Below are 12,285 nucleotides of genomic sequence, written 5' to 3'. Positions count from 1 at the left end.
ATACCCCGTGTTGCTTTTGTATGAATATGAAAAATTGAATGTGGAAAAATTAAACTTTTAAGTTTTAACTTCCAGATATATAAGTGATATGTAATTTTTTTTGTTAAAAAGTAATAAATAGAAAGTACAAAAAAAGTTTCAATAATAGTTTCACTTTCATGTAAAATTTAGAGTCATTGTAAAATTTCGTATTACATAACTACGTAGCGCCATAAATGGCCATTTTTAAACCACCTACCAACCCTGTCTCGTCAATAACATTTTTCTAGACCAAACCTCCTTTTTCCACCAACTTGATTTTATTTTATTACTGTTCACGAGATTATAATGATTATTTTTTAAAAGAATTTAATTTAATTTGTTTAGTGATACATTGTAAGAAAACACAACTTGAAAATGTTTTGGATTAAAACGGTTCTCAAAGGATTAGATGAATAACTCTAGAACATGAAGAGAGATATAACTCTGAAACATGAAGACATATAATTTAATTTATTTTTCTTGAACATGTCTATGGACATAAACGCATTAAAAAATGTTATTTTTTGGCAAGAATTACAAAAAGGAATTATAATGTTAAGTATATATTTACAAACTCGAGCCACGGTTTCTGCCAAACAACAAACCCCAAAAACAGTATAAACACATTGCCCAAAACTGGATTGCAACTATTTTCGCACCACAATATTTTTAAACTTCTACAAATCCTTACATAATTGATTATTTCAAATAAAATTAAATTATGTTTGTTTGGAAATTTGTATTTTTTACCTAGGTTTAGCTATAGTTTTCATTGCCCTGTAGGACAATGATTTTTTTTATACAGTTTGTGTCATATATCTTTAAAAAAAAGTATAAAATATCGGAAATACGATAATTCCGGAATTCCGGTACATCCCTACATAGTATACATTTATTATATTACACATAAAAAATTTATTTATTATATTACACCATTTTATCATTACATGCTTGTTGTATGTTATGCGTATGTAAAGTAATGTGTTGTGTATTACGTAATGTATGTAATGAAATGTGTAATGGCGTATGCAATGTAATATGTTTTACAATGAAATTTGCTGTGCTATTTTTTAAAATTTCATATTACGTTATGAAAATAAGATAAGTTAATCTTCTTTTTTGTAGGCATCACTGTATATTTTAAATATACTCACCTGAAAAACATTATTGCTGATCGGATATAAAGTTAAAGTCAAAAATGTGTTAGGGCTTTTTTTAAATCTACAAAATATTTTGTTTATGTTCATGTCAATTATATTAAAAAGGATTATTCAGCAGATACCTAATTTTTTGTAGCAGAATATGTACCTAAAATAAAATATTGTAAATAAAGAAAAATATTTCGCAAACAATAACAAAGTTAACAGCAAAACTAACGTTAGCCGAATGTGACCGTTAGCTAATGTGGTCTAAGACTGGTTGCAGTTTTATTTAGCAATCTTTGTGACAAAATTTTGTTACGTGCATAACTTTTTGTAGAGTTGTTATTTTTTTAATGAAATTTTAACTATTGCAATACTAATTTTTAGACTTTTTTCAATGATATGAGAAATTTAAAATTATAAATAGTTTGAAATTTTTGCACACATACCTACATTGTTTAGACAAAGTAGTACTTATTAAATTTGTTGTTTGTTAGATTTAACTTTTATATTCTGTAACTATAATTTTTAGACCAAATATATATATATATATATATATATATATATATATATATATATATATATATATATATATATATATATATATTACATTATATTAGGGTGCCCCAAAAATATATCATAAATCGAATTTTAATGTGCGGAATACTACATTTAGCATAATTTTATCCATAAAGAGAAAAACAAAACAAAAATTAAGTTTTTAGCTCAAGTGGAAGGTTATTTAGGTGAATTCACTTTTATATAATAATTTATAATAAATAAATTTTGATTTAAAATTGATTTTTATCCGAGTGAATTTTTATTTATGTTTCGACAAAAGCATGGCCAACAATAAAAATAAATGATGCGTGTTTTATAAACAATAAAAACTAATCATACGTAAGTTTAACTCAAGCCACAATATAATTAAAGTTGAAATCAAGTTAAAAAATTGTTTTCAACCAAGAAATTCGTCTAAAACACAGGTTTGAACTTCTATATAAAACTTATTTTTTGTATATATTATAGAATATACTATAATGTTTAGTTGTATACTACAAATGTGTCTAATGAGGATTTTTTAAATAAAATAAATTTTAGAAAGTGTCTCTAAACATATATTATCACGTTAATTCACTGAGAACAGATATTGATGATGCATCAAAAGCTACAAGGAAGAGAAGACAATTTTATTTGCTAGGGTTTCCTTTACAGAGTTTTGCCCCTAGTAGACTTCCAACAAATGGAGAAATGCTCAGAAGGTATTACTGGTTTAATCTCGAAAAAAGCATAAGGTAAATCTGAAAGTAATTAACAAAAGCATTACATTTTTTACACGTTTAATGTTAACTTTTTAATGTGCTTTTTTTTTTTTAACTTTTTAGCACCACACAAATCAACATCAAAATTGGTTGTCCAGTTGCTTCCGGGAAGACGTATTTAAGATGCTCCAGGTTTGCTGATGGAGTGTGCAGAGAGAATACTAAGCAGATAGTTACTGGTGTCTGTATTCTGAGAGAGCTTGTCAATTTATGGGAGCAGGCTGGGTTTAATGATGTTTTCATTGTGACGGAGCAAACTATCAAGACCAGAATCACCAAAAAAGTCAAGGAATACCACCCTTTAAAAATGCTAAAAACACTCGAACTACCAGAGGGTAGCTACAAAAAGAAGGTGAACACTTTTTTGAAAGAGAGCAGTGCTCTCTTCTCTATTAATAAAACAAACATATTTGATTTAATAAAAAGTGATAAAAATAGGGATGATGAGGCTAAGAAGGAAGACATAAAATTCTTGAGGCTTTGTCTGAGAGGGGATATGGTCAACTTCGGGAACATGGACAATAAATTTTGTGAAAATGCTCACAGGGCACAAGAAAAAATAATTAAGATGTCTGAAAAAATCCAAAGAATTAGAGATAAAAATAAGAAAAAGGAGATTAGCTATTTGGAAAGTGACTTTTCAAGCACAGATAGTGACAAACCAAACTGAGTACGACGAACTATCTTTAACTCCAGCTAAAGTCCAGAAAAAACAGAAAAGGTTTCATAGTGACATCAAAGTTTGCCTTCAGTTAAGTATGGAAAATATTCTTAACAATTGGATTCCAATTATGACCAGATTTGGAATTGGAGTCAGGCCGGGTATGTGTCTTTTGTCTTCTCTTTACAAGGCTGGTGGAGTTAATATTGATAATATCTCGATATCAAGATCAACTCTAAACAGGAAAACTCATAATGTCGTGGAGTCTGAAGCACAGATAATTAGAGAGGAAAACATTGATAAAATAAGAGGTTTAAAAGTTGTGGTACATTTCGATACCAAGATTTTGAAAAGATACGATTGGGAAAAAGGAGTTTCTAAATATGAGGATAGAATTGCTATCAGCGCATCTTCACCAGAGTCTGGTCCACTAGACTTTCTTCTTGGCATCTTAAAAATCGAAAGCTCCAAGGGAAGTAATCAAGCCATTGCAATTCAAACAATGCTTGAATACTATGAAATGTCGGATCAGATTATTGGATTGTGTTCTGACACAACATCCAGTAACACTGGTAAAAATAAAGGTGCTGTAAGTATTATTATTTCCTATGCCCTTAAAAGACCGGTTCTCTAGTTAATGTGTAGACATCACATTTATGAAAGACACGTGGCTCATGTGATGAAAGAAATATTTGGTCCTACAAGTAGTCCCAGCAAAAAACTTTATGTAATTCTCCAAAAACTATGGCCGCAGATTTACGAAGATGTAAACAAACTTGAGAGAATTTTAAAGTTTGACTGGTCTCAAGATGCTTTCAGGCCTGGCTCATTACTGTTCAAACTTGCCTTGGATACTAAAGAGTTTTGTATTACAGCTCTTCATAAGAATACTTTTCAGAGAGGTGATTACAAGTATCTTTGTGAGCTTATGGCATTTTTTCTAGGAGCTGAGTTATCGAACTTTTCATTTAAACAGCCTGGAGCTCATCATGAAGCAAGCTTTATGGCTGACTGTATATATTTACTGGTTATTCAGATGACTCAAAAGTACCACCCTGCTGATTCCGAAACAGTTGGAAAAAATACAATAAATCATCTGAAAGTCGCAACTACATAGTATTTTTTCATGGACTCTTCTTTCTAAAAAGCCCTAATGCTTCTCAAGCACCTTCAAATGATTTAATGGCGTTCGATATTGCTTTTCAGTTACAAACAGTAGACGAGTTTAAAGAATTTGCAGCAATAGGAAAGTTCTTTACCAAAGTCTTAAGCGTCACACTTGGTATCTGTCTCCGCAACAAGTCATTTTTGCTCTTGCTGATAAGGATCTGAAAACCGAAGTTAAGACCAACTTGTTAAACAAACTGCTTTCTTATGATATCCCGGAATTAAAAGGTCTGATTAAAAGGAGACCTGAAACTAAGGTTGAAATTATTCCTACATCAAAATTAGAAGACTTTGTCAACGAGCAGTCCTACCTTTTGTTCTTGCTATTGGAGATCTCCAAGAAGGAAATTCTGCTGGAAAGAAAAAGGCATCGATGCATGTGAAAATGAGGAAGTTTCCCAGTCTTTTACTTACTTTTCAAAGTGTGTAAGAGCACTTGCAGTTGTAATGACCGTGCAGAACGCCACATTAAGTTAATTCAAGATTTCATAGAGAGAACACACAATGAAGACAGGCTTCAGGATACTCTTCAGGTATTTTCTTCAATAATACGAAATATAAATGTGATTTTTAGTTGTTATTAATAACAATGGTTGTTAATGTATATGTAGTACTTTTTATAAATTTATGTATTTGTAATTTAGGTAGTTCAGAAGAGCCGTAAAATGGTTTCAAAGAACGCTACAAAGAAAGATTTAAAAATTATTTAGTTAAATATTATTTGTATTAATAATATTGGTTTATGTTATTTTACATTATGTTATATTATTTTTTGATGTTTGAAAAAAGTGATTTTTTGATGTTGAAAAGGTCAAACTTTTATATCTCATAGTTTTCGAACGTTAAAAGATTTTTGTGTCAATTTTAAATTTTATCGACGAATATAGATTTAGTTGAGAATAGTAAAAAAAATTACGTATCACCTTGTTGCTCTTACGTTTAGGGCAGTTGTAGCTAAAACTCTAGGGCTTTTTGTTCCCAGGATCCAATCATTGTAATTTTTTGCAAAGCATCCTTATTTAACATAAGTATAAACATATATGTTTGGAGTTTGTTCTATGTCTGAAAATTAAATTCAAACGTTAAAAAATGCTGTATCTGCGCATGCGCCTGCATTTCAAAAATTATTTGCTATTCATTTTGTTGCATTTAAAACAAATTTCTCCTTAAAATTGATGATTTATTTTGTAAAAAAATTTACTTAAAAAGTTTACGACAAGCATATTTGTTTGTTTAACACGCAGCAATTTTTTTGTTTGCTAAGGTAATAATTGTAATTCGAATAATATGAACTAAGTTATTATTAAGTCAAGTTTTACTTAATAAGTTAAAAGTGAATTCACCTAAATAACCTTCCGCTTGAGCTAAAAACTTAATTTTTGTTTTGTTTTTCTTTATGGATAAAATTATGCTAAATGTAGTATTCCGCACATTAAAATTTGATTTATGATATATTTTTGGGACACCCTAATATATATATATATATATATATATATATATATATATATATATATATATATATATATATATATATATATATATATATATATATATATATATATATATATATTAGGTATATTATATTAAATTTTCAATTGATTAATAACTAAATTGTTATAGTTGATCATTCGGAAGAGATCTAATACAGTATTTTAAAGGGAAAAATTATTAAAATTAAGCAGTTCTACGAAAAATTATGAGGTTTAAGGTAACAAGTTTTTAATATATGAATTTGTTAATGAAATTGTGGTCAAAATTTAGTTTTTTTTAACATAAACTGTTACAACTTTGTCAGTTCTTATCAAAACGACTAAATCTTGGTATCAAAAGAAAGGTGTAAGAATAAGTTACAACTTTATAATAGTCTTTAGCAACAGGGCGTCTTCATGGCGCCGGAAGGGCACCAAACTGTCTATATTCAAAAAGTTCATTTTTTAAATCAAAAGAGCTTACTTTAACGAAATTTGTTATTCTTATATACAATAAACTTTGTTAATTTGTTTCCAGTTCACTGCCAAGTATGAGAGGTATATTTTGAGTTAGGGGTTGATTTTGGTATGATGGTTTTATTTATCATCAAAAATGATCCATTAATATAACTATATTTATCTTTAATAAAATAAGTTCATCTAGTAAAAAAAATACAAAGTTTTCACTACTTTACAACTTATATTAGTGGTATATACATTATATTTAGGGTGAGGGGCATGTCCTCTACCTCCCTATTCTACCCCCACCCCCACCCCACCTCCTCCTCCAACTTTCCAATTCTCTAACTTAGAAAATTTATTTAAAAATTTTATAATTAGATTATGATAACGTTAAATTTATATTGATTTCTATGTAATATTTATTTAAAACATGAGAAGGCGATATAAATTTTTTAATTACATTGCAAGAAGCATCAAAGTATCCACATATTCAATAGAGGAAGCATTCTAACCTCCTACCCTTTTACTCTAAAACAAAACTAAATAATTTTTTGAAATGAAAATTGTAATTAACTTGTCTTGGCTTTTAGTAAATGATAAAAAATTTAAATTTCAATAATGACTTTTAATAATAACAATTGTTATCGATAGACACGACGAGAATATAAGCCAGAGCCGTCTATTAAAAAATTGCAAAGTTATTTCAGTAAATTTTTACATTTTTATGTTTTTGTCAATTAAACACAAAACCATATAAAAAAAGTAAAAATCTACTCATTTAATCCTTTATCTCCTATATTTTATCTCCTTCATTTTGAAAAATAATTTAAAAAAATCACATCATATATAAAGTGAAAGATCGTACACGAAATAATTTTTTGATTCTAAATTAAATCTCAAAAAAAAAATTAGGTACAGTAAGTGGTGTGACTAGCAAAATAGGTATAGCAGGTGGTGTGATTAAAAAGTTGTATGAGTTTATATCAAATGGATTTTCTTGTTGTTGTTGATATTTAATGAAGAAAATTTAAAAATTTATTTAGAATTTAATAGAGGTACTTTTTTGCAAGTCGCACCACTTCCTTATGTAAATAATATACATTTATATGTTTATTATTTATTATTATAATATACATTTTATTTAACATTTAACTTTATTATATACAATATTACATAACAAATATTATTGCATCATATGTCAACATTTTAAACCACATATTTAATTTTTTTAAATATCCTGATATAACAACAGTTTCACATAGGAATATTTTCATGCAATGTTCAATAATTTCTGCGTCAGTTTCATCAGTTTTCCACTAAAAAATAGTAAAAATTCTGTCTGCTTTTCTTTAAATTTCTTTTTCTACCTGCAGATATTACGTCATTTAAGTTATTTAGTTATCAAGTTGCTTATTAGACAAGTGCTTATATAAATCAAATCATTAAAAATAATTAAAGTCTAAAGTCACAACTTTTATGGTATTTTTTTTGCAAGTCCTACCACTTGCTGCCTTTTTTAATTTCAGTATAAGCAATTAAAATTTTATTAACTGTAAATAAAGAAAATTAAACAAAAAAGTATGTAAAATTGCAAATTTTTTATATTATATAAAAATCTAAGTACCAAAAGTGCTGCACAAAATAAAGTATGTGCTGCATGAAAATATTCAGTAGAATTTGGGAGATGCAAAGAAAATGTGTGAACTTTGAGAGAAGGTTAAAAAAAGTCATCTGCATATCTTCAACATTCCGTGAATGCACAAAGTACAATAAATTTTTTTCATTAAAAAATTTACTTTAAGATTTTTTCCTTGTAACCAAAAGATCAGATAAATAATGTATAGTTATTCTAGTTTTTAAAAAATATCTATATTATTATATAATTATAAATACAAAAAAATGTTTCTTCCTCACTGGCAAAATGCAAACTTCAAAATATGTGGCACTAAATTTTAGCACAGTTATCGATTCCGTAAAACGCGGAATTTAAGGTACCTAAAGTATTGTACAAAACATTTGCAACCAACATCGAACAATGCTAAAAAGTGTTCCTAATTTTACATGTCTTAAAAACGAAACGAACTATACTAACACAGCAAACAGTTCAGGAGTCTGGAGTCATAGCATGCCATGACATTAGCAATCAGCTGACAGGTGACAGCACACAGGCAGAATATCGTTGACAAGTGCCATTTTGCAGCGGACAAAACAAGTGCAACTTTTTTGGTTTGTGACATTTTCTTAAGTCTGATCCGTGTCAACGTCACGGAAGTTTTTTAATAATTAAAGGAAGTATCCAGAAGTTTCCAGAAGCATGCAGAAGCTTCCAGAAGTTTCCAGAAGAAGCATCTGGAAGTATCCAGTAGCATCCAGAAATATCCAGAAACATTCAGAAGCATCCAGACGCATTCAGAAGCTTCCAGAAGCATCGAAAAGAAGCATCTAGAATATTTCAGAACAGGTTCACACAGGTTCATTTTACTATATAAGAGACATGTAAATCGACATGTAATTCAGTCAGTATATGGAAGTCAATCAGTCAGTATTATCAAGACAGTTTATCAAAGTGAGTTTTATCAAAGTGTTTTATCGAAGAACATCAATACAAGAAGTGAAATACAACAAGTGTTTCATTACATCAATACAGTCCACATCCAACCAAGACGTTGTGTTCCACAGAGCATTATTGTATCATCACAAGGTAAATGTAACACGGTAAGCCTTGAGAAGCGTGTTTATTTATTTTTATTGTTTTTGTGACTTCAAGTGCAAAAATGGCTCCCGACGGTCTTGGATTGGAACTAAGAAAGAAAATTATTGGCGATTACGTAAGTGGAATGTCACAAAAAAGTGTTTGTGATAAATATCGCTTGAAAAATTGGACCGTATCAAGATTATGTTCCAAATATCGTTCTACGGGGAAGTTGGCAGCAAATAACAAATGGTGGAAGACCGTGTTCCACCACTTCTAGAGAGGATTCTATGATCGTCAGATCCGCCAAGAAGGATCCCTGGATATCATCAGTCGAGATACAAAAGCAATTAGAGCTGCCTGCATCGGACCGAACAATCAGACGACGTGCTGTTGAAGCCGGATTGTTTTCTCGACACCCTGCAAAGACACCGCTAATTTCACTAAAAAACCAGAAGGAAAGACTCCTGTTTGCTACATCTCATATTGACTGGAATGTGCAGAAACCCTAACCCTAACCCTGACCCTAACCCTAACCCTAACCCTGTCCTGTTCAGTGATGAATCGAAGCTCAACATCATTGGGAGCGATGGCATTTGCCGTGTACGTCGACCGGCCGGAAAACGTCTCGATTAACGTTACTGCCATAAGACCATGAAGCATGGTGGAGGCAATGTAATGGTCTGGGGGTGTTTTTCTGCTAACGGTCTAGGTCCAATACATCGAAACGATGGAATAATGGACCATTTCATGTGAAAAATATCCTGAAAGATGTTATGTTGCCTCATACTGAATGGAATCTGCCAATAAAATGGGTTTTTCAGCAAGACAACGATCCGAAACACACTGCAAAAGTAGTCAAGCAGTGGTTTCAAAACAACCACCTATTGGTGATGGATTGGCCGCCTCAATCTCTGGATCTCAACCCTATCGAGAACCTGTGGGAGATCGTCAACCGCAGAATTAATCGTGAAAATGTTCGTAATAAGGATCAACTGTTTGAACAAATCCAAAAGGCCTGGGCAGCGATTCCACAAAGCGATTCCACAAAATTTTATTGATCACCTGATCGAATCTATGACTCAAAGATGCAAGGCTGTGATCGACAACAAAGGATTCGCCACGAAATATTGATAGCGAAATACAGCTTGGTCAACATTTTGTCGAGTTGCACTTTTTTTGTCCAGAAGGAAATCAACTTTTTTTAATACTTTTGGTTAATTTATTAATTTTCGTGTACAAATAATGAACTTTGTGATGAATAAAACTTAAAGAACTTTGTCTCTAAACAGTTACATAGTTATTTCTCTAAATTGAAAAAATGCAGCACTTTTATATAAAGAAACTAAATTAGCATTATTTGGTTGCACTCGTTTTGTCTGATACTGTATATGACTAAAATGACCATTATTCCAATAAAATTTCACAAACCAATTTGAAATGTAATATAGGCCATTTTAGCGTAATATATACTTTTTCTATAATATAATATATAATACAATTCATTAAACCAACTTGTGTAATAATCTATAGACTACATGTTATTATAGAGACAGGCTGGTATCGTGTGGGAATCGTTTGGTGCAATTGACCCCCTTTTTAAACAAAATGGTCTTTGTTTCACTCAAATTTTGTTATAAAAATCAAGCAAAGTATTTATTTTTTACTCTAAATTTCTTCGTTTAACAAAAACGAGCCCCCTCCCCTTATTTAAAAATTATAAGGTACTGCCCTGAGAGAATTGTTAGAAATTTTCCAGAATATGGCAGAACGTTGGGCGTTCGAAAAGTTCCTGTAAAGTGGTAAAATTTTCTTTAGCTGTTTTGCAGTATGGTATAAACTGATATATAAGTGAGGTGTTCAAAGCGGAAAGTTAAGTTTAAATTAGCCTAATTTTGTGTCAAAACAATTATTGTAATCCTAATTAAAAGAGATTTTGTATTATGTATGGTGAGTTATATCGATGTTTGTACTTTATATACAAACATATATATGTGCAAATATTCTATTAGTGTCCTTACTTTTTTTATTTTTTATAGTTTTGAATTGCTTGTTTTTAAATAAAATATATGAAAACTCAGTAACAGTTATCTTAGTTTGTTACGTGTTTTATATTGACGTATAGGTCTTTTTTATTTCAGTTGCTTAGTAGAATATAACATGTCATTTCAAACGAGCTCTTTTAACACCAAGAAGAAGAAGGAAACTTGGACAAAGAAATTAATCCAGTTTCAAGCGCCATCAAAAAGACACAAATTGGCAATTTACGAAGCATTTTTGAGTGAAAGGAGTCTTATGCACAAGAAAAACCAAGTCATTGGGCGCTTCAAATTTCTTGTGAGAGAATCAGCGTAAATGTTGTTAAGCTAAAAGTTCTATGGAGCAAAACAATTCACCATGTACCTGGTCAAGTCATTTGTGCAAAATTACCATAACTTTTGTAAGACTATAAACGCTGCAGAAAATAAAAAACTTTAATGCTTTGAATTAACTGTTTGACATCACTAAGATTAAAGGCGTATGATTGTGCAAGGAGGATGAGAGCCTGTATATTGAGAGCAAATGTCAGGTTTGTCATTTTACTGACAAACCTGCCAGTGCCAAAACAATTCAGCAATCTGAGCAAAAAAAGGTAATCAAAGCAACATTGTCCATAGTTCAGCGCCACCTGATTAATCTCAAGGTAGCATGGACTCTGACACATTTAAAAGCAGCAAAGACACTTCTTGAGATGATGAGATTGCAGCATCAACGAGCAAAAGATAGCATAACCAAACACGCATTGCAAGACGCCTAGTTACAATTTTGAAGCTGTTTTCCCATTGAGTAGCTAAGGTATCCCGCCAGCTTTCTGGTTAGGGCATTAAAATCTGAACCCCGCGCCAGTCAGCAATGTATAAAGCTATATACATTAGAGCTGTTCAGGTAAAGAAACTTTTGGGAAGCACGCTTCAAATGGAGAAATCGGACATACACTTTGACGGCAAACACATTGATGGCTTCAAATATCAGGCAGTGGTCCTCAAGAATGAAGCAAAAGAAATTAAGTTGAAAGATGGGAAACTTGAAAGATGGGAAAGCTCAAACAATCGCAGAAGGACTTCACAATGTGTTAGAGGAATTCAACATGTGGGGATCAATTGTGATGATTGTTGCCAATAAAACAAGTATAAATACTGGCAATAATGCAGTGGTTATTGTTCGGCTGCACTGAATGTTCGAAGAGAAAGGTTATTCTTCGCGTTGCGATAGACAATGAGAATGAATTGACTAAACCACCAAACATTGAATACTTCATTGTAAAGGATTTGATGGGCAATTATGATAAATTAAAATTAGCATTCAGCAA

Source organism: Hydra vulgaris, chromosome 08 (genome assembly GCF_038396675.1).
Source record: "Hydra vulgaris chromosome 08, alternate assembly HydraT2T_AEP".
NCBI classification, from domain to species: Eukaryota; Metazoa; Cnidaria; class Hydrozoa; order Anthoathecata; family Hydridae; genus Hydra; species Hydra vulgaris.
This window is presented reverse-complemented; position numbering follows the sequence as displayed.